General features: G+C 44.4%; 1 protein-coding gene across 11 annotated transcripts in view; it reads left to right on the forward strand.

The window, feature by feature from the left end:
* EXTL3 (exostosin like glycosyltransferase 3) overlaps nucleotides 1-22,539 on the forward strand; it is a 160,022-nt gene that overhangs the window by 19,576 nt on the left and 117,907 nt on the right. For 5 of the 11 annotated variants that reach the window (XM_075750332.1, XM_075750340.1, XM_075750331.1 and 2 more), the window contains exon 1: nucleotides 5,710-5,972. The exons of 2 other annotated variants lie outside the window; for them this stretch is intronic. The gene's annotated coding sequence lies outside the window, so the exon portion shown is untranslated. Of the gene's footprint in view, nucleotides 1-5,709; nucleotides 5,973-6,163; nucleotides 6,821-22,539 lie in introns of those variants that run through there. 4 more of the 11 variants (XM_075750335.1, XM_075750336.1, XM_075750342.1 and 1 more) reach the window with 2 other exon arrangements.

The raw sequence follows: 22,539 nt of genomic DNA on the forward strand, positions 1-22,539 counted from the left end.
GGTTGTCAAGGCCCCTCAAATTGCGTGGACTCAAGGGTGAGCTGAAGCGCTGGAAACTCGCAGCCTTGAGTCTGGTAGTCTGGTGCAACAAAGCACACGCTTAAAATGATGCTTTTGTACTTTACTGAACTGCTTGTTTTGCAGTCACTTTTAATTTAAGTTTAGACAGTGCTGAATGCTTAATTAAAAAAGGTGCTTTTGGTAGACAAGAGTGTAATGCCCAAGCTATGCTGCAGTTACAATATGTAGGTGTTTGGGGATTATGTTACATACAAGTGAAATGATTGTTTCTTTTTAACTCCTGTTTAAATGTAGTTCAAATTATGGAATATTTAGTAGAACAGAATAAGCTGTTGCTTGCCAGCTTTTTCATACCAGTGGTTACCAGATGCTTCTGTATTTATAACTTCGCCATCTGTTCCAGGGTGGAGTTTGGGGGTAGTCTAGGTATTTGGATGTGTCTTCTTTCTTGGGTATCTCTGGAAAACTTCAAAGCATCTGTTTTGAGATGAAGGGAAGCATGGTTAGCGGTAATACTCGAGGAATTCAAGGGAATTTTACAGAAATGCAGCTGATTCCTTAGTGTAGCTGGACATGGAAGGGGAAGGAGCCTTAAGCAAAGAGGCAGCGCTGGTATTTTGTGCTGTTACTCAGTCATCGCCAAGATCCACTCAGAGTTTTGCTTGGCTGCCACCAGACTGGGTTGCCTCTTCCTGCTTTGGATGGCATCTTTCTTATGAAGACATTTCCAGGAGTATTGCAATATGGAAGTATTCACTGAAATTTCCAAGAGTATTGCAATATGGAAATCTCATAACATTTTTTATTATTTCTGTAGATAAATTTTATATAGGTATGCTTTAGATGATAATTTTTTTGATGCTGGGTGACTCATCTTTTTTTTTTTTTTTTTTTTTTCTTAGAATGACAGAGCTAAGTCTAGCTAAAAGAGAAACAAAGATAGCACATCCAGACACATTCAGTCTCCGTATTGTACATCCTGCAAGGGCCCAGGAGAGGATGGGAGAGCAACGACACTCTGTAGGATTGAGAAAGTAGCTTGATTGGTTATTTAGCTCCTTTGCCATGAAGCCACCCTTGTAGCGGCTTGTGTGCAGTATCTCTCTGTTCTCAGGGTACCACTGTCCTGTAGGCTGCTGGTGGTAAGGGCTTGCTGTTAATGTAGCCAATTTGTAACCACTGTCCTAATCTCTCTTAATTTATTTCATTGCTGCTGAAATATGAAAATTACTCTTTTAGGCATTGTGGTTCTAGTGAAGAAAATAACATAGTGTGGTTATGTATGCGTTCATAAACAAAGCATAATACAGTCATTTAATTAATTTATCTGGAATGCTTCTTCTTAATAAAATGTGTGGCAGTGCAACTTGACATACTCCGAGTGTGATCCATAATATTCCACCTTAAACCAAAACCTTCTACCCCATTTCGTGCCTCGTGATTTTTCTTTCAAATAGCTATGTAAAATAAGAAACACTAACTGCACCTTCATTGACAGGGGAATGGACATTTCTTTTCCTCACCCCGTTTAAATACCAGGCAGCATCCTCCAGCATCCCAGCATCTTGCAAAAAGCTTTCACGGCTTTTACAAACTCACTTTCTTCTGCCATCAGGATGTGGTTCCCCTGTGCAGGATGCTGATAGTTCATTGTATTTGCTCTTTGGACCCCAGCTGGGGCTGCACTGGGTCCAAACTAGAATTAGCATCTGGGAGGGAAAAGTCTTTATGTCTGTGTGTCCATTCTTACGCTAACTTTTCCTTTCCCAACATAGATATTGCTGCTGAGTGTTTCATTTCATGCTCTAGCCCTTGCTATGCTTTATGGCCAGCAGTAGGGTGGATTGTTACAATACTTCTTGTGCCCATGGGGTCCTCAAAGTGCTTTATTTAAACGTATCGAGATGCCTTCACCTACCACTGAAATGCAGCTACTTATGCTGCAAAGCCTGGCAGCTGCTCTAACAGCAGGAGCAGGACCAGGCCACTGCTTTTATGACATAAAGTAAGGAGAAAAAAAAAAAAAATCCGTATCCATTAAAAACTGCAGGGAGAATGTAAATTGTCAGAATGTAATTACCTAAACTGGAATTTGGCCAGCATTCCAGATTAACATTTCCTCTCTTGTGAAGCATGCTGTGGGATACCTGATGGCCGAAAGCAGTCAGAGTCGCAGCAGGATTAAAAATTGAGCTTTGCTGTGTAGTCGTTCCATAGTGGCGGGGAGATGTCTATTATCTGTTTAACACCTACAGCACCCTGGGGCTAAAAAGTGACTGAATCCTATGAAATCTGATAGGAGTGTCTGAGGTTAAGAGCGTGGTCTAAAAACATTCCATAAAACTTGTAAAATCTGCAGATGGTCCCGCCTTGGTACTGTCTCCTGTGGAAGGGAGGAGAAAGAGGTTAAAAAGGATTTACCAAAAGGACTGTAGCAGGGAAAGATGAAAGTTCAAGGTCCTCCCCTTGGATTGTTGTTCCCACGAGGAGCGATGGATGTTTCTCTTCCATTTCAGGCCATGGAAGCATGTCATGGAATGGTGCATTAGCTGGCTCTGAAACTCCTTAATACCTGCCTGAAATGACTCGATGTAATTTATACCAGAGAAGAGACACCAGTATGTTGGATGCGAGAAATGCTTATGAGTAAAGGGGATGAGGAAGAGGGAATTTGGTGCGAGTAAGGAAAAGAGGTAAAGTGGGGACCATTTCAAGTAGAGAAAAGGAGAACACAAAGGTGTCATGGCATTCACTGTATTCAGTTGCAACTGCTAACTGCAGAGCTACTTAAAAGGTAATATAAGGGAGGTTCCCAGCATGAAATCATACAGAGTTGTCTAAATAAGTTGGTCCGTGAGCCCTGGGACTCATGAAGCCAGTTTGTTTCCCATAGCCTCTGACTACCACCATTTCTTCTGCCTAGGGTGTGTGCCATCAAGGGCCCTCAACCCATTTCCCTTTCCCACCACCTCCAAACCTCCCTCCTTCTTGTTCTTACTGTACACCCCCAGATCCCTCTTTATCACTACCCCCTGGCAACCCAGGCAACCCCCCGAATCCCCAGACCTCCTATGGCTGTTTAGGCTGCTGGCTAGAAATACGTCGCTTGCATAGCTGGGTGGGCACCATGCACAAGCTCGCAGCTTGGTTGGTGAGCGGTCAGAAGGGACAAGATCTGAACTGCTCCCGCTTTTTGGGTTTCTTTGCATAGCATCTGCACGCTTTCATATAGCAAGGTCTCATATTTTTAGACCTCTATCCCTCTGTCAGATTCAACTAAAAGTCACCGAGAACTTTCAAAGTCTTTAAGAACAGGACTGGCACTGTGCAGTCAGTCAGCGTTGTGCGTGAAGGCTTGTTCCTTTGGGAAACCAGGCTGAGAAGCTGGTAAGAGTGAAAGGCTTCTCCTCGCTAGGAAAGGAGTCAGGCAACTTCCTATGCAAGTTATTTTCTTGCTTAAACTATTATTCATCATAGGTTATAGACTCTCCCCATCAGGATCCACTTCCGAATCAAAATTTTACATGTGGTCTTGGATACTGTATATGAGAAAACAAAAACCCTGATAGCAGAAAGGGTGGAAAATGAAGATATTTTAACATAGTGATTTTTCTGTTGGGATATATTGAAGGCAGTTGAGGAGTTGAGGATTTTCAGCTTGAAGAGAAACTGAAAACTCCCCTTTAATACTGATCTCCTGTTACATTAGAAGAAGGGTAAGTCCACAGAGAAGGCGATTAAATCTGAAGATGTCTTCGTCAATATAATGTGTAATAGCCTTTCAGCACTTTCTGAAAGAAAGGCTTGCCAGACTGGCTGCTGATCCTGAAAGCTTGTTTTCTTTTGGGAGCTGGGAGAAGAATTGTTCTCTTGAGTTGTGTCCTGAAGTGCACATTCTCCGTTTGTATTTCTTCCTCAGTGAGGTCCTGAAGGGAATTTATTGCCTCCCCATTTCCTCACGCAGAGCTGCAGGTAGAGCAGAGTAGAACAGCAAAACCTCAAGCCGTGGTAGAGCGGGAACAGATGCGTGTGCACACACATGGGTGTGTTCAATGATTCGGATGTTAATTTTGTCTTTATACTGTACAACGCAGTCATAGTCTATCTTTTTTTCCCCTGGAAAAATATAAAGTATTGTTTCTTAAAGCCTTTGAACCTGCAGTACCTATTCCTGCCCTTCAGTACAGCACTTTCCCTGCTTGTGAGATTGGATTTTGTATTGTTTATCCAAGGGTAGACCTGTGCCCCCGTCCTTACACCCCCCCATTTTTTTGTCTCAGTACAAAAGTTAGTTTCTGCTGGCATTCTTTACACGTGTGTAAATGACTGTTAAAAAGTGCAGAGCAGTGGAAAAGTGGTTTCTGGCAGTTTTGAAGTGCTCATGTTTTATCAAAGCTGAGATTCCTGGAGCTCTGTGGCCAGAGACACACTACAGTTGCCACCCTCTCCGCTCCTATAGAGATAAAACCTCATTTCTTCCTGTGAAAAATCTCTAGTCCCCCCAAAAAAGTTGTCAGTTTGTGTGCTTTGGGGTGAGAGTTGATTCCCATAGATACAAACGCCTTTCATGGGGCTCCTAAAATACAAAATTAACGTTAAAATGCATAAAGCAAGGAAGCAGAGTACTGAACCTGTTTGACTTGGCTTTGCTGTGAGAAGGTGCTGGCACCATTACTTGTCATTTTCCCCCTTTATTTCCCATTGCAATTTTTTTTCCTTTTGCTTCAATTGCCATCTGTTGCATGGTGTGCTCAGTACTTGTCAACCTAAATTTTACATAGCTGCTCTAATTTAACAACATTTAACCACTAATGACTTTTAACACCGCTCTCTCATATTTAAAAGTATTTTGTCCAGAATGAGTGATAATTTGTGCTGTTAATGAAAACCCTCCAGGTTGGATCTTGATGTAATTTTGTAACAAATTCAAAGCTGCAGGGCTATTTTAGTACCTGTGAAGAGGCTCTGCAGTCAGTGCCTTTATCTTTAGATCAGCTTCCCACAATACAGTTGTTTTCATAACTCCCTTTGTCAGGAGTCACCTGAGCATCTGCCTAGGAGACTGGTGGCAACCTTTGCAGTCACCACAGTGGTTTACTGACACAGCCGAGGTGTAACTGAGCTCCGTGGGTGCACCCCCAGCCTCACAGGGGTGCTGGGGAACAGCCAGGGAAAGGCAGGGCTGCCGTGGCGAAAGGCCTGGGACGCGGCTGCCCGTGCGGGGCAGTGTTGGGCACTGAGGGGACGGCGGCTCCTCACGGACGTTCCTCTGTGAGGAGGGAGAAAAGGGATAGCGGAGCACGTGCCTGCCTTTAGGCGGGAAAAGCGCCTCCACACAGTGCGCATGCGCAGTGGCAGGTGGGCGGGCTCTCGGAGGAGAGGGAGCGGCTGCTCCGCCTTCTCCAGCGTTTAAAGGGACAGAGCTCCCCTTCGGTTTGCCGTCCTACTCCCCTCCTCTCCACCGGGAGAGGGCGAGTAGTAACTGTGTGAGCCATTGCCAGCGTTGGGCGCTCTCTGTCCGTGCTGGAGGCGGAGCAGAGCTGGGGAGCTTCGGCCGTTCTCGGTAGGTTCCGGAGCCAAGAGTCTCCTCCTCTGTTTCTGCTTCCCGCCCCTTCAGCCCTTCGGTTCGCTCCGCCGCCTGTTCGGATATCTCCGCTCACCCTTCGGATAAGGCCGTTAAGTTCCGCCACCACTTCGGGAACTTCCGCCGTTTTGGTCGGAAATGGCCGAAGACGTGAGAAATCCAGCGGTTTAGGGTAGAAGACCGGCCGGCTTCTCGGAACAAACCAACTGCGTCCGGACTCGGGGGGGGGGGGGGGAGCAGGGGAGGGCAGACGGAGGGGGAAGACAAGGCAGCGGCTATGGCTCCCCCCCCAGCTACTCGCGGAGGGCGGCGCTGCGGGCGCCGGGACCGCGGCTCCGCCAGGAGGGTGAAGTGAGGGCGCCAAGAGGTAGGGTGGACCATACCACGTTAGGGGGGAGGGGGAAGCGGGGGGAGAGCGACTCGTGGCGGTAGCACACCCCCACTGCCATCACCCGACGGGGAACCCGTGGGGCCGGGTGGGTGGCGGGAGTGGTAGAGTCCGGCGAAAGCCCCCTCCTCCCTGAGGCGGCGGGGGCGGGGGGAGGCCTCCAGCCCGGCTGGGGCGTCCCTGAGGGGCAGGCCGGGGGGGGACAGGGTCCGTCAGGGCTGGGGACACGGTGAGGGGGTTCCCTCACCAGGTGAGGGACATTGTGAGGGTCTCACAGGGCGAGGGACACCGCGGGGGGGGGGGGGTCCCGCAAGGCTGCGGACCCCCATGGCGGGATGGTTGCGATGGCACCTGGTGCCCGGGCGCTGCTGACAGACTCCAGCCTTCCCGCCTGCTTTCCCTCCCGCTCTTTCAACTAACTCTGCGAGGGGCCGGGGTACAGGCGGCTCCGAGACCCCCTCGTCCCGTCTGCCCTGGCTGCCTGCGGCATCTCCTGCGCTTCGGGGGGGACGTCAGCTCCCCCACGGCCGGTGCAGTCCCGTTCCTCCAACTCTGAGGCAGGTTTCGGTGTGGGGGCTTGAGGCCTAGCGCCCGGTCTGGCTTCGACGGTTGACGAAAGCCCTGACCCCGACACGCTTGTCAGCGACCTGCGAGCTTGTCCCGTGTCTTGGAAACTTGACAAAGCTCCTTGTGCTCACCGCTGCCCGTGGCAGCGAGTTCTCCCGGATCGCTGCGTGCTCCCTGTTGCTCTTGCTGGGGTTTTGCCTTGAGAGATGGTGAGGACAGAAACAACAAGGCTGATGTCTCTGAGCTTCTCAGCGTTTCTGGTATGCTCGTGTTGCGCTCCTGTGAATTGTTTGTTGAAGTTGAGGTTCATGTTTTTTTTTTTTTTTTCCCTCAGCTGTTTTCCCCCCCCCGAGATCTCTTCTTGCTCAAAAATGTAGGGGTCTTAATCAAAAATTTTAGCAGTGCGAGGCTAATACATTACTGCTGACTGCCTAACACCCTGGTATGCTGGTATAAACCCAAATTATTTGGATCCTGGAGGAGCTGGAAATGGTTAAAATTATATTAAGGATTCACAAAGATGCTGAGAAGCATTCTAGGTGTGCTGTTCTGTTGCTGTGTGTGTTAAAATTCAAACATTGAGAGTCTCATTGACTAGTGTCTGATCTCTTGTTGCTTATGCCTGTGCCTGATAAATTGTGTGTGTTGATATCTTGATGTGATAGCATGGCTTTAAAATTTCTGTGTTTCCCTGCTGCAAGTCTAACATCTGTATGAGGAAGATTAAACAACTTTCTTTCCTGGAAGGGGTGTCACATGCAGGTGATTATCTTACAGATATTTCTGGTTTTGAGGAGAAATCTATATATGTGAGATGTCAAAGTTTAAAACAGATGTTACAAATGTGTTTCAATCAGTATTTATATTTAAGATAGTAAGGTTCTGGGAACATGGGTGTGTTTTGTATGTTGTCAGGTTTTATCAAGTAATGAGCAATCTTAAGCTAGTTTCTATGCAGAAGTAGCATCAGAAATGGACCACAGGTTGATTATGTGGTGATGGGGTGAGAGAAGTGTTCTTCCCCCAAACAAATCCCTTAACTTCATGTGCCATCTGAGGGTCTAGTTTACATGTAACTTTATCTGTATTCACTCACAGCTTTGGGATGCCTCTTCTTCTGTTCATTCCAGAAACAGGAGTTTGCATTAGTTCAGTTCAGTGTTAAGAGATTCTGGTTTTGGAGTAAATGACTGTCTTCATTTGAGCACGGTACAGCCAAATTCTTCTGGCAGCTCAGCTGTGGTACAGACAGTTCTTGAACTTCTTGATGCCTTGTTGCAGAAGGCAAGTCCAAAATAGTTTTCTGAAATTCTCTGATTTTTCAAGTGGAGGCTGTTAGCTCTCATATTTCTTTGCATGTGAGGATGGATTTTGGCAGTTGTCAAGTCAGAGCAAAAGCAGCAAATACGCAAAACAAGATAAACATGATTGTTGAATTGCCTTCACTTAGACTGTTTCTCAATGACATATGGCAAAATCGGAGGGTTGTTTGTGTACTGTTAAGATGCAATGGGAAAGATCATCATCATCTTCCCTTGAATATTTGTATTGTGGATCTCTGGGACTGTTCAGCCGATGAGTTGAACGTTGTTGATGCATTCCCAGGGCTTGCTTGCATATGTAGAACCAGAGCCCATCTTGAGTCTGCCTTCCATGACTATGTCTTGAAACACTATGATAACCATCATCTTAAGTTTTTAGAGTTTGTGTCTTTCCTTCTGGCTGTGTATACGTGTTCTTTTTTCCTTTCCTGATTTTTCTCTTTGCTGTTTGACTCCTATCACCTCTCGCAGTTGCCTTGCCTGTTTTCCCAGGGCATTCCTCCCTCTGCACTCAATAACGATTTCACCGGGGTGGGAAATGCAGCTAACCACATATGCTGGCTGTTTGAAGCCAAGATCATGGCAGTTGAGTGTGAATTGTTTGCTAGTCCAGAGGCAATTTTTCTGCTTTGGAAACCCCACCAAAACACTGAACTAGAGAGGACCTCCTCCTGATTGTTGGATCTTGTCTCCTCATCAGCAGAGAGGGTTTTTTTCCCAGTGCTTGCTCTCTCACTTCTCTGCTTGTGATCTCTGCTAAACACCCCTGTTTTGGGGCAGGAACAGACTGTGAAACATTTTGAAGTAGTTCTTAACTCTGGGGTTTCAACCCAGGGTGGAATTTTTGCTGAAACGAAGGAGTCCTAACCTAGACTGGGATTCCTATGTCTTAACCACCCAGCAAGCAAAATACGTGGGGTTTTTGTTTGCTTCCTTGGCAAAAAAGTGAGTGATACTCATAGGCGGATTTCGGTACAGATAGGCTAGTATGTGGCTAGTAGGGAAGCATTCACATGGGATTTGGGGGAAGCAGCTGGGACTTCCAGTTGTCTCTCATAACCCGTGCTGACACAGGCTCTGCTTGCTGGGCTAAAGCTAGCATGAGTATGCTTGCACTTCTGCGGTTGCAATTTAGATGTATCCTCAAAAGCAAAGAGCCCATAGTTTTCTTCTTGGAGAATACTTAAAAGTAGTTTTTACTGGGGATTGTCGTGGTTGAGTTTGGCTCCTGCAGCTTAGATGGCTGTTTGTCAGATGCAAATGATGTTGGTGGATGTTGCCTGAGAAGAGGTGCGAAGCCAGTTTGAGATTTTGGGGGTTTGTTAGGAAGGATAAAGACAGAAGCATGTACAGCTCTGTGGATTACAGCTGATCAGTCCCTGGATTGCCTGGGTGTAGGAAGCCTTGAAGTGCTGGCCGACCAGGTAAATTGATGTTATTACGCAGCAGTTGCAGGACCAGTTTTGAAGTGGAAATTGAAATCCCATTTTTATGAAATCAGTGCTATTAGTTAATTGATGTCTGTTACCAGCAGGAGTGGTTTAGAGGACTGAGAAATCTACCACAGATGGATTTGAAAGGACATTTTGTAGCTTCTGCCTTGACTTGCTGGACATTCTACCAAGACTATAGCAATTTTTAAGTAAGTTCCAATATATTTATGTGTTTTAATTTAGTGTTTATCAAGGAAGTTTAGGTTATTTAGCCTTTCATATAAGTATGTAGGTGTGCTGTGCTCCCTCTGCTGGCATCTGCCCCTGCTAACTCCTGGTCATTGGTTTCTCAGGGCTGCATTGATGTAACCAATAACACCACAAACTGAGTGGTCCCTCATTGATAAGATCAAGTGAAATACAAAAAATCGAGCCTCATAAATCAAGCAAATGAATCTTACATTTGTCAGGCAGGCAGGAATCCTAAAACTCCAAACCAACAGATAATCTGTAGCCACTAATGGATGTAACGGAGTTTTTTAAGGCACATGTTCTAATGAGTCTCAGAATTTCTGCCCTTACAGTCAGTTTCTTAAATGATTGGGATCTTGTTTCTTGGAGTTGTGGGTGTGTGTTTTCTCTGCCTGTCCCCTGCCCTCCCCCTTGCCCATGAATTTTGGCGAATTAAGAAAGCGTGTCATTTTTCTAATGCGAATGGCTGCCTGAGAGTAGTATCAGAACATGGGATTAACCCATGGACGTAAGAAACCCTCTCAAGTTTCTTCTAATACAAAATACTAATAACATTTCCCACTGCACAAGTAACATTTTTATTTCCTTTTTAATGTACAGTTGCCAGCTGGTTAGCCTTTTATCTGTCTTGTTTCATAAAATGCTTTCTTTTATTATTTTAAATACTTGCAGATATCTTCTTATCTGACTTTCTTTTTGGGGATAGTGGCTGTGCAGGTAGCCTGAGGTTTGTTTCCACTCCTGTTGTGTTTCGGTATGAGTGGTGCTGTGCTGAAGTGTATATTCTGAAATCTGACCCTGTAGGATGTAGGCTTTCTTACTGTGTTGTGCTAGCCCTTCTGTGTAAGAGGAAAGGATTGTGGAGCTGTGTAGTCATCTCAAATCTCTGCCAGTATATTGGTCATCTATGAATTCATTTGAAAGTGGATTGTATTTATTTGAAAGCCAAGATGTCATAGAGTAGGAAATAAATTGTTCTATTGTTGCCTTTCTTAGGGGACACTTCTCAGCAGGTTGACTACTTTCTAACTCCAGTCAAATAGATGATGTATTCAGGTTTGGCAACTTAATGTGGAAATTGGGTCCTCTGCTTATATAAAGGCAGTACAGTTGAAACCGTCAATGCCCTCCGTTATGTTGTCCCATCAACATGTCTCCATTTCCAATGTGAAGATAAGCTTTTCTTTTCCCCATCCCATATGTACCCCACCTGGTGGGTCCAGATCCGAATGCGATGGAATTAAGGACGTCAGTGAACGTGGGAAAAACTTCTTTATCTTTTCCTCCCTTGATTAAATGCCTCCGCATCATATGTAATGCAGGAGTGCATCAGGATGAAATTTGTACATGTCTTTTAGTGTTTCTATTATGGGTACGAGGAAGTAATTATACTGCAGGTCTGCTCTGTGTAGGCACTTAGTGGGAAGTGATGTGTTCTGGATTGTGTTGAGTGGAGTATATGCTGTGGAGTACTGCTGACATGCAGATGACGCCTGGAAAAGGTTGGCATGAAAGCGTTGGAGCTTGTGACAAGAAGAGCTGCCAAACAAGTGGGGAGCCTTGGAGTTGAGAGCAGAGCCTAAAAATATAGAGTAATCGTGTGAGCCTCTTTCTGAGGGGTCTATAAAGTTTAAGCAAAGCAGTCCTGAATTCGCGATTGGGAGCCTTTCTGTCTGCGGGGAAACTCGTAAGCGTCTGCAAATAAAACGGGCCGGAAACCTTTGATATAAGCGGAGTAGTAACATCAAAGCCGTGATGTGTAACAAGCAGGTGGGCAGAAGATGGGATGGTTTGATCCTGTCTTCCTCATTCAGAGGTAGTTTGCTGGCCAGAGATAACATGTGATACAGGAGCCCATTGACTCCCAGAAATGCATTGTACGTCTAATAATATATATCAGTGGATAGGTTAACATCATTCTCAGATTATTAATAAAGATAGCAGTCCCATAGCAAGTGGGGGAATAAAAAACCCCAACCAACCCATGCATTGTTTAGGCAAGGTATTTCTTTCCTTAGGCATCTCTCCTGGGAAGACCTCGGTACTTGTAAATGAATCTGCCGCCTACCTTGTATGCCTTCATTTTAATGTGGGGATTGAGGAGGAGCCAGCTATCGGAAAACCAGCCAGAGATGGATGCATTGGAAAGTTGCCACTAATTACTGTGGCGTCTGACAATTAGTTGTTGTTAAGCCTTTCCTTGCAAGTTCTCAACCGTGCATCAGGAAAAAAAACAAGGACCTGGAAAAAAGCAAGAACTGTCCTTGTAGTAACCTTGTTTAAAAAAAAAAAAAGAAGTCCTGGGTGGTTGTTACTTTGTTGATCTCGCTGAAAGCAGAACGTAGAGTTGATTCTGACATGGTTCCTCTCTAGCAGAGCAAGCAGGATTTGATGCACCCAGAAGATCTCTGGGTTTTTTTGTTGTTGGGCTCTGCCATAGTCTACAGAGTTCTTATGCCTCTTACCTATAAAACAGGTTTGAGGCTACCGTACTTCGGTAAATCAGTAACATCTGCAAAGTGTTATTGTTGATGTTAACCTTAGAATTCTTAACAAAAATTAAGATTTAATGAAAATAATAAAAAGATTCAAAGAAATCTTGCAGTTGGTTTCTCACATTTGCCTCCAGGGTCTTCTGACTTTGTTTTTACTTTGTGGCAGTGATAAATAGCACCAAGCCTTTTGCAACTGTCTCAAGGGTGTATTTAGTTAGGAGTAACGATTGAGCTGGAGCTGGCAGGTATCTTGAGGCTTTTGTACAGAAGCTAATTTGCCCCCAGCCCCTCAGGATTCAGACCTGCTCTTTCTCTGGAAATGACTTTTACATTGCCAAGACAATGATGATTTTGATTAGAAAGGCCAAACAACACAATTATTTCTTCCTTGTCAAAGGAGCTGTCGGGGAAGAAGATGTTTTTGCCTCAGTCGAATGTCTGTTTTACTGAGCTTGCATTTCAGACGACATTGCTCAGGCAGCAAGGCCCACAGCATCTTCCGGAGTAGTTTATACAAGTATGACCCAGGCTGTGCACTGACTTGCGTCTCTGTATAATTCCATTGACTTGGAAGGAGTGACATGTAATCTCTAGACAGATCTCCAGTCTGTTTTAATATGTATCTCTGATCTATAATACATGCGCAGACACGGCGATCCTTTTGGTTATCACTGAAAGCAGTTATATCTGGGACAGAAAGTGGCAGCTGTTTGACAAATGTAATAGAGTAGGTATTATAAAAAGAACCAAAGTGAATTTCCTCTTCTTCAAACTGATTAGAGCAAAAGCAGCATTGCCAATGTTTCTTGCGAGCTTAATGCTGCTTTGCAGGGGTGTCTTGCTTGGCTGCTTTGCTGTCCCTGTACCTATTCTTAGCCTGTTTACCAAAAGCTGTTGTTTGCGTATGAGGGAGAGCTGTGTTACCTCATACTGTGTACTGTCTATTTGTGTGTTTATGTAGAGTCTTTTGGGGAGGGAGGGGATTATACCTGAGCTCTTCTGTCACCTTCCCCTGCTTCTGTGCTTTATAAATCTATAGGAAATAGAGATTAACGTTTCCATAGTATCTGAGTGTATTGCAACGCTTCTCTGGTGTAGGGAAGTACTGCCTAGTACTTGTTGACGCCGACCTTTGGATTCAGGATTTGTGGCATGGTTGAACTGATTCCATGGTTTGCTGCTGGAAGGGATAGCCTTGGTCCCTTTGCCTGTCTTGGCTCTGTGGTCCTTGTCATCTAACCCCAACAGCAAACTGCTTGTGGGTTTTTTGCAAGGCGTTCCCTTAGTAGGAGAATTTGGGGAGGGAGGTTGCTAGGCACCCCTTCTCCCCTTTTCATACTGTTAGTTTACTGTCTTAATGATCCTGCATTAGGATATTCCTGTCTGGAGTCCCAACCTGGTTCTAAGAAGATGTGAGATAATGAGCATTCGCATTGCTGAGGAGGCAGGGAGTATCTCTGTATTCTGATATTTTTACTCAGCTCGGGTACTCTGAATTTTGCTGCCCCATGGCTATGAGGAATAGATGCCCGGTAGGAGCTAGCCTGTTTCTGTTACTCAAAAGGCGAAGCAAGAGGCAGAGCAGTGTGATGGGATGGTGGGGATGGGCACCTCTGCTTGGGGAGGCCAATGTCTGTATGTGCTTGGCCCCTTCCCCTGGTAGCGATAGGAGTTACTGAGCATTGCAAGGCTTGGGCAGATGTAGGATAGGTAGTGGGACAGTGACAGAGCTGCTGTGCTGTGTCAGAGGTCTGCTCTGCCGCTCTTATCTTTATTGCAAATCTAGAGTCTGCTCAGGACCAGCAAGGGTAATTTAATGAAGCGGGGGGACTTGTTATAAATGAACGCGCTGAATGGACAAGAATGGTTCGCTGTTGTATATGACTATGAAGGTCACTGGAAGAGGATGCTCATTTTTCAGTTCCTGCATGCTGCTGGATGAAACCGAGGTTTGTGCTGACACATGCAGTTCCTGTTGCTGGGGACTGGAGTTGCACTGAAAGAAGAAAATGCCCCGTTTGGAAGGCTGCTTGGCAGTGAGACAGCTGGAAAGATGTGGTACTGGCACAAATCTTTTCAGACTTTGGCGCTTCTTTTTATTGCCTGACTCTTCATTCTGAGGCCTTCTTACTATGACTTCTGATCTTCTGTTTTGAGAATTGAAATTAATAACATCCCTTATTTCCCATACATGGGAAGGAATGCCTTAATTTTGGCCCAAGTTTAACTGCAGATGAAATCTGTTTTGGGAACTGCATTATGCAAAAGCAGAGTGAGGGGAAGAGGAAACAAACAGTTCTGTAGCCTACACACTTTGAAATGCAATTTTAATGGTTCCCTGGTACTCATATAATTATTTAACTGGCTATGCGATCCTTGGCATTATTACTCTTTCGAAGTAACAACTAGAGCAGTAAAGATATCTTGTTAATTTGGAAAAAAGAATCAGCATATGTTGTTTTCAGAATTGCATTTTAGTAATTGTTTGCAATGACCTTTTGGAATCTCGTAGAGAAAATTTGTTTGCTTGACTCTATTCCAGATCAGCTCCTGGCTATCTCGATATAGAGCATAATTGAGTTGTTTTGGTTTTTTTAATTACATTCTGACAGCAAAGCCTATTCTTCTGTATTTTTTTACAGTTCTGGCTTTTTTTAAAGGTTAAGCTGTCTTTAACAGGACTTATATAGATGTAGTTTTCTGAAACTTTGGGGGGGTGTTGGTTTTTTTTTGGTTGGTTGTTTTTAGCCAGAATTGCTTGTCCTTAGTGTTATTTCAAGATAATGCTTTATTTATTTCTTAATTTAGGGAGAAAATTCTCGCTGTATTTTTGAATGTCTAGAGGCATGATGATGAAAGGGCTGTGGTTTGTTGTTGGATTTTGTTTGGGATTTTGGTTTTATCTTAAAAGGTTGTGATGTGATTAGGTCATAGAACCTTGCCAGGTTTAGAACAAATTTTTGTTGCTGTTTTTGGTTTTTGTTTTTGGTTGTTTTTTTTTTACACAAAGGTTTAGCAAAAGTTTTGTGAAATCTTATTCCTCGATGTCACTGGATTGTTGTCACAGCCCACTGCAGGTTTGGTATGTAGGAAAATATCAAACATGTGAGAGGGTGTCAAACTGTGTGTCTGTGTGAAACCTACTCTTCTCGGGGATGAGACCAGTGGTTCCTCCTTTTACCCTTTTGAAATGTCTCTTCTGGTGTTCTTCCTCTTTCCTCTCTAAAATCTGACAACTCTTGAGATTGAAGGGTCAGAAAAACAGATTGCGTGAAATCTCTCAGATCAACTCAGTGTTTAAGTGTGAGTTTTCACATGAGAGCCCACTGCACCGTGTGTTTTCTGAAGCTGTACTTGGAGAGGCTGTGAGAGCTTGGTCCTTCAAATACACCAAAGAAAGCTCTGTGAAACAAGCATCAAAGAGCAGGTGCTGCAAAATTAGGGTTCTGCCAAATTTTGAGAAACAAAATTGCACTGATGGAGATCTGCATCTCTCAAGGGAAAATAAGTCTCCAAAATGAGTGTCCAAGCTGGAACAAGAGAATAGACACTGAAAATATCTCCAGTAGCTCAGTTCACAGCTGGTCCTTCCCTGCCTCTCAGTCTGGTCCATTAAGGCACCATGATATCTAGAAGGACTGAAATGCGGGAGTTATTTGCATAGATGACAGAAATGAGTGGAAGAATCAAATGGGACCCAACCACGTCTCCTTAGATCGACACTGAACTGGAGCTGGGTGAGCAGAAGCATATGTGATTTCAGCCCCCTAATCAGGCTGATTTTTGCACATTATTACTTGAAAAAGTGGGCTTTTCATCCTGGAATCTGAATAGACCTGAGGGACACTCTGTATTTCCTGCTAAATTTTAGATAAGATCTTCTACTGTTTGAACTTGCAAAGCAGTTTAGGTGTGTGCTTCCCTGCTTGCAGGGCTCTTGCAAAGAGTTTGATCCACCCCTTGATTTTGTTGAGTCTGTTAGGAATGAATGATGTTCCTCAAGCTGTGAACTCAAGAATGGTTTACCTTTAAAAACAAAATAAGAAATCCCCTCCAGACATTGATGAATGCCCAAGCACCATGTTTAAACAGTAGCTAATTTGCAAGGGGATAAACCAGAGTTAAAATCTGTCAGGCTTTCTAATTCCCAGATTCAGCAGAGCTTTGTGCTTTCAAATGCAGGATATGTGTGTGTGTCCACTGCTGTCTGATTTCCTTCAGCTTCTGTAGCTAAAGAGTTTGTCCAGGGGCAAGAGAAAATGTTGCTATAAACCTTGATCTGTATTAAGTTTTACTCAGTGACAATTAAAAAACAACAACAACAAACCCAAACAAAGCTATCTCTTTGGTGAGCTGCAGCACTGTCAAACAGTTTCTTCTGAATTTGGATCTTGTGTCTTTGCAGGCCCTTTCCTTTTGCCAAGTAAGGTTAGCTCCCTGCAAGGTCCTAGAGCCACTGCTGGGTGGGAGACTCCATGCTCTGCAGCTGCTTTGGGCTGCACATGGACTGCTTACTTGGTGTTTGGACTCTCCTCTCCCAGACACTTCTGTACAAAACAAGGAGCACTTGGTTTTCACACGTGTAGCTTTGTGAGGAGCTTTCTCTGCTGGTGGCAGCTCTGACCTGTGTAATACTTGGTATCTGCTGACAGGAGGGGACTTACTGTGGTTAGTTGTGTCAGAGGGAGGTTTGTATCAACGCTTCCCCCCCAGTCCCTCCTGGGATGCTCTGTTTATTGGGATTTTTCACTGACCTATTCCTTTAATCTTCAGTTTTGGTACCATTTCCCAGGGTTTGTGTGGGCAAAGCACTTTGCCAACAAGCAGGATGAACCAGCACATGCAGCAGGGTTAGAGGGATCCAGAAGCTTTAGTATCTGCCTGTGATGATGGAGGAGAGAAGAAGATGCTATCATGAGAAACTGAAGTGGCAGTTAAAGGAGTTGCTGCTTTTTTTTCCTCCCCCCCCAGCTTTTTATATTGAAAAGGGAAAAATGTCAGTCTTCTGACTTGGAGCAGCTTCATGTTAAAAGTTGACACAATCTGGGGCAAACCTATTTCTTTGCGATGTCATTAACCAACTTGGCACGCTGGGTGGTTTCAGCAATTTTTCTTCCTCTAAACAGTGCTGGCAGAAAACTCTGAGAGCGAGTTGCGCTGACGCTGCGCTTGGTCTGGAGATGTTGCTCTGGAAAACAGGCACTTTGGGAGAGATGACATCTGTGAAGAGACATTGCTGACTCACAGCATCGATATCTGCTGGGATGTGCTCGTTTTAAACAACTGGATTTCAGAAGCTTATAAAAATTGCAGAAGGGGGTGGGAAGCTGAGAGACCGTCCTGTGATTGATGGTTTCTTACTTTTTCCATGGTTTCTGTTGAAAACCGAGAGTAAGAGTAGTGGGCCAGTTGCAATTTATGGTGAAATTGTGCTTGATCTGTTCTGTTTATTATTATTTTATTCCTCACACTCTGCTTGCTGACTTGACTTGCTCCTCTTTGGCATTATTTTCACATAAATCCTTTTCCTCAGAATTTCCCTGTTCTCTGCCAGCTGTGGAGCAGCTGTGAAGATACCAGAAAACATTAACTGCTCTTAAGAACTGCTTGGACATGCACAGTTTTGCGATGGAGACTGAATTTAGCTGGAACTTCTCGTATGGGCTGAACTGCCCTATAGCTAGCAGTGATGGGGATGTGTTGAGAAATTGTGGACTGGTTCAGACAACAGACCTTTTGTTTGATTGCCTTAGCAACCCTGCCTCTCTGAAAGACGAGATGTGTTTCGCTCGCACGTAGTGTTTGCAGGAAGGCAGGCTGTTTCTCGTGAAGCAGGCCTGGTTTGGAGGACTGATCTCAGGAGACGCTGGTCCCTCTGTTCCGTCAACCTCTCTTTTTTTGACGAGATCTCCATCCAAAAGAAATCTGTGGTTACCTAGTGTTTGTCCTCCAAATCCCAAGCAGCGTGTCCTGCTGTCTCTCATCCTTTGCTGTATCTGCTCCTGTGGGCACAATGCAATTTAAATAAATTGTAGTCTTTGCTAAGTATCTGTCAAATATTGACTTAGTCAGCTGACTAAGCTGAAATTAATGGTGTAATTCTAGCTTGTTTGGCACATGTGTATAGGCAGTTTCATTGCAGATGGAAGAGGAAATTAAGATCTTACCTTCACTCCATCTCAAGGGGAAGAAAGAGAAGCCTCAGGCTTATGATGGCAGTAGGGAAAGACTTGGCGAGGACTTGGGGGGGAGTGTTTGTAAAGATGTTATTTGAGGGTGAGAAAAACTTTTCCTAATGAGTGAGGTCATAAGACAAAATTGAGTTGTTGTTAATTGTGTGCTATTACAGATGTCTTGAATGATCTCCTGCGTTCTGGTCCGATGCCATACCCCTGGGATAATTTTTCTTCATCTGTTGAAAATGAGATCCAAAAAAATGAGACAATCTGGCTGGCTGAGGTTTCTGCATAGATCAGCAGACACAGTGCTGGTATCTGCTGGCCTCACGGGTTCTGTGGAAGCTTTACCCTCTGCGGAGATAAGGGTATCTAGAAAGATACCATGGCATCTCCTTTCCTTGGGTTGAGGCGATACGGACAACTGCATGTGTTTTTTGAGATGCTACTGCAAAATGACAAAGCACTGATGTCTCCAAGCAGACAAAGAACTGGAGATGCCAAGAGGTGTCTGAAGTCGTACGAGTCATCCGAATGAGCTGATGGCAGCACTGGAGCAAAACATGCAACTTCCCTTGTGTTTCAGAGCTACTGTGCAGCCTGTCCTTCAGACACCTGGGAAGCTTGTGGTTTTTTGAGGTTATTTTTTTTCAGAGGTTTGTTCCTGGCAAAAATGAATCTTGGGATCCAAAACAATAAAGATGCAGCTGTAGGACCAGTCCCGCTCCGTTGCAGGGATCTCACTGCTGGTACAGTGAATCTGGTAGAAGCTTATATAAACAGTGAGCTCATGAGTTGCGTTGTTTGTTTTTAAAGACACCTTTTTTTCTCTTCACCCCTCCAACTTTTTTCGCTGCAGTTTTTTGATGCAGGCAGCAAAGTCTCCATTGTAGCTTTCAGCTTCGTGAGAGATTTATGCCTATAATTGATCAGTTCCTAGCTGATCTTCAGTAGCCCAGAAAGCAAATGTAATGCAGCAAATTCATGATATGCTAAAATATTTATCGTATTACTGTAAAGGTCATTGACAGCAATGAAGGTTCAGTGCAATACAGTCCTGAATCTTTCCAAAGATAGTATCTATCACCACTCTCTTTTGAAAGCAGTGTTCTTTAAAGTACCTGGAGTAACTTATCCTTGGCACATGCTTTTGAGGTACGTGCTTGGATCCTCCATAGGTCAACAAATGGCTGTTATAACTGCATCTGAAAGTTAACAGCTGTATTTAGTTTTGTTGTGTGCACTCTCACAGGCAGGCATGAAGACTAAGAGCAGAAAAGGAGTCTTGTGCTTTTTTGCTTGATTTAAGTAATTTGCAGAGTTGTATAATAAAATCTCCATGATCTTATTTCTATTAAGATTATAGTGATCTAGAGTTGTTATTAATGCTGAAGGGCATTTTTGTTCCTACATGTGTAGGAGTGAATTACTTGTTGCATAACATGATTTGGAAAGATAGCAATGAAAAGGCTTCTCAGCAATGAGGTGGGCTGTGATTTGCCTTCCCCTGAACCACAAAATGCAGTATCATTTGGCGAATGAATTTGGGACTGTGAGGAACCTCTCAAACCTTTTTCACAGGTGCATGAGTGGTGGTGCGTGACTGTTCCCTGTTGGAGGGCCCTGAATGGTGTAGGATATATGACTGACCTATTTGCTCGTAGTTCTAGCATCTGGCTAGGATTAGTTGTTCAGCCAGCTGATACCCAGTTCCTTCTTATAATGGTATGTCTTTAAGCAACAGTTAGATGATTGGATGCTGAGGAGCATTTGGGAGTCAGGCCTTGCAAATACAGCTTGTTAATTGAAGCTACACTTGCTGTCAAGGCTGCCTTTTTAAGTTCTGGTATCTGTCCTCCTAATGATATTCCAGTCTCTCTGGCTTCTCATTGACTGCAGATGAAGTGCTGACTGCGGTCCGCCTCTGATCCTCACTTTGTTAGACGGGGACTGCGGTTCGTCTGCCAAGCAGTGGCTGCTGGCATGCACATTTGTCACCTGTGGCCACTCCTCTTGCTGTGATGGGCTCTTTCCTCGTTGCACCGAGAGTTTTGCTAATTGGAAGTGAGCATTGAAGGGGCTGCGTTTATTGTTTGGTGTCACGAGTAAGCTCTTTGCCTGAGCGTGCATTTCAGGCAGCTGCATGAGGTTCAACAGCTTTGTCTGTCATGATCAGACAGATCTCTAGATAATCTAGCAAATCTCTTGATTATGAGGGTGGAAAATAATATGCTTTGATTTACAGATGTTGCTGCACAAAAAGTGCTTCTGTGAATTCTCTGAATGGCAATATCTGGGTGTGTTTGGCATCCTCATTTTCTGTGTACATCCTTTTTTCTGAACATATCCAGAATTTCTGCATACTTTTCTGGACAGAGTGTGCAGTTACCTGTACATATAACAGACAGCCGTTTTACAGACAAGCAGATTACTAATAATTTTTCAGTAGCATTTTAAGCCAAGTTGAGGGATTACATTGAGTCAAGAGTCCTTGAAGTTTATGGTAAAAAAGACAAAGGATGATAGATGCTATTGCCTTATGTCTGATTTTACAGGCAGGGCTGAAAAAGGGAAGGGGGTGAAGCATATTTTGAAATAAATCCTCTAAGCACCTTTTCCTTCTCTCCCTTAGGAAGTTGTAGACAAACTTGAAACCATTTTCCAGTGTCTGTACCTCTGTGAGCAGTGGAAGGGGGAAAGAGATGCAGCAGGCACTGATATTTTGCATCTGCAGCTCGTGGTGGCTGTTTTGGTGAGGGTGCATGAGCAGCAGGAGTGGTGCTGGTATTCGTGGAGGATGTTGAAATATTTTCTTCTTTTGGGCACGTAAACTCTTTTGGTTATAGACTGACTGACAGATATACAGAACATCAGGAAATGTTTTCATAACCCCTTGGAAGTTGTGGTAAGCTGGAAAAAAGAGGTCCTGTGGTCTCTCTCGCCTGGCTGTGTGGTAGACCAGCCTGGGAAGTGATCAGATTGAATCTAAGCTCGCTTCTTGTTTGCGAGGTTAGTTGTAACCTCAGTTTGCTGTGCAGCCACACTGTGCTTTCGCCTGGACAAGGAAGAGGAGAGACGACAGGAGGGTAGAAATACTCTGGCTTTGGTTTGAACTCATGAATTTATGGTGTTAGCTTCTTTGCTATTTAAGGTGAGGGCATTTGAATTGGAGACGTTTAGGTTGGGACTCATTTGTATAGGTGTAGTTGTCTACAGGGTTGTTTCTTTTGTTTGTTTGTTTTCTTTTTCTGACGTCTGCTTTATAGTCAACAGAGAAAAACAACCATTTCTGTAGCACGGTTCATCTTGTCCTAAGTGGGCATCTTGAACCAATCAAGTTTTATGTGCCCCAGAAGTGCCTGTTTCTCTTGCCAGCTGCAGAGAGTGCCAGACCAGCTAGTTTAGGTGTAATGGTAACCGGTTGTGGCCAACAGCGACACCTTATTGAACGAGAAGTGTCTTATGTGAGGCCAAACCTTGGGTGCTGGGGAATTTTGGAGACCGTATGAGCTCCTCATAGTTGCAACTTCCTTCTCCTCAGAAGAAGGAAGAGCAGATGTGATTGTTGCATCTGATTATACCACACAGTAGCAGGCCTGAGGTTTGAGGCATGTTTCTGACCATTTTACTGAGAATCATTGTATGGTGGTTCATATATCTATGAAGAAAGTTGAAGGATGGGCTTTGTTTCACTCTCCTGACCCTGGAAAGATTGGCCAGTTTGAGCTGTGATCCATCCACAAGGGAAAGGTCCGGCTAGATGGGGTGATGCCCTGGCAGCCAGCTTGGAGGGGTCTTGCTGCACTAGCAAAGGAGGGAATGAGATAGTGCAAAGGGTCTGTTCCCAGTCATTATTGTGTCTCTGATCAGATGTGCATTGGTGGAGGAAATCACACTGAAAACGACCACAGAGCTTTTTGTTTTAACTCTCTAACTTGAGACTAGATCATACAAAGCAAACCCTCCGAGCCCTGTGAAGGGGGTTTTGTGGAGGAATAAAGCTTATTGTCAGCTGCAGTGTTCAGACCCTTGGGAAATTGTGACCATTGTCTGGGCTATTATTGCTTAATAAAAGCTTTGCATTTCCTCATTCAGGGTCTTGAAAATCTGGTTCTGTGCTTTTAAAAATAACTCAGCATGAGCCACAATTGGGAGCATTCACAGAGGAAATTCTTCAGCCGTTTAAAACAAAGTGAAGGGGGGAAAAAAAGCCCTCTTTAAAGTGCTTTTACTTGTCAGTGAAGAGTGAGTGTGTCCAAGCCATGCTTCTCCTATCTGGAGGAAGCACAGTGTGGTGGGAG

This window comes from Balearica regulorum, chromosome 3 (genome assembly GCF_011004875.1).
Source record: "Balearica regulorum gibbericeps isolate bBalReg1 chromosome 3, bBalReg1.pri, whole genome shotgun sequence".
Lineage (NCBI taxonomy): Eukaryota > Metazoa > Chordata > Aves > Gruiformes > Gruidae > Balearica > Balearica regulorum.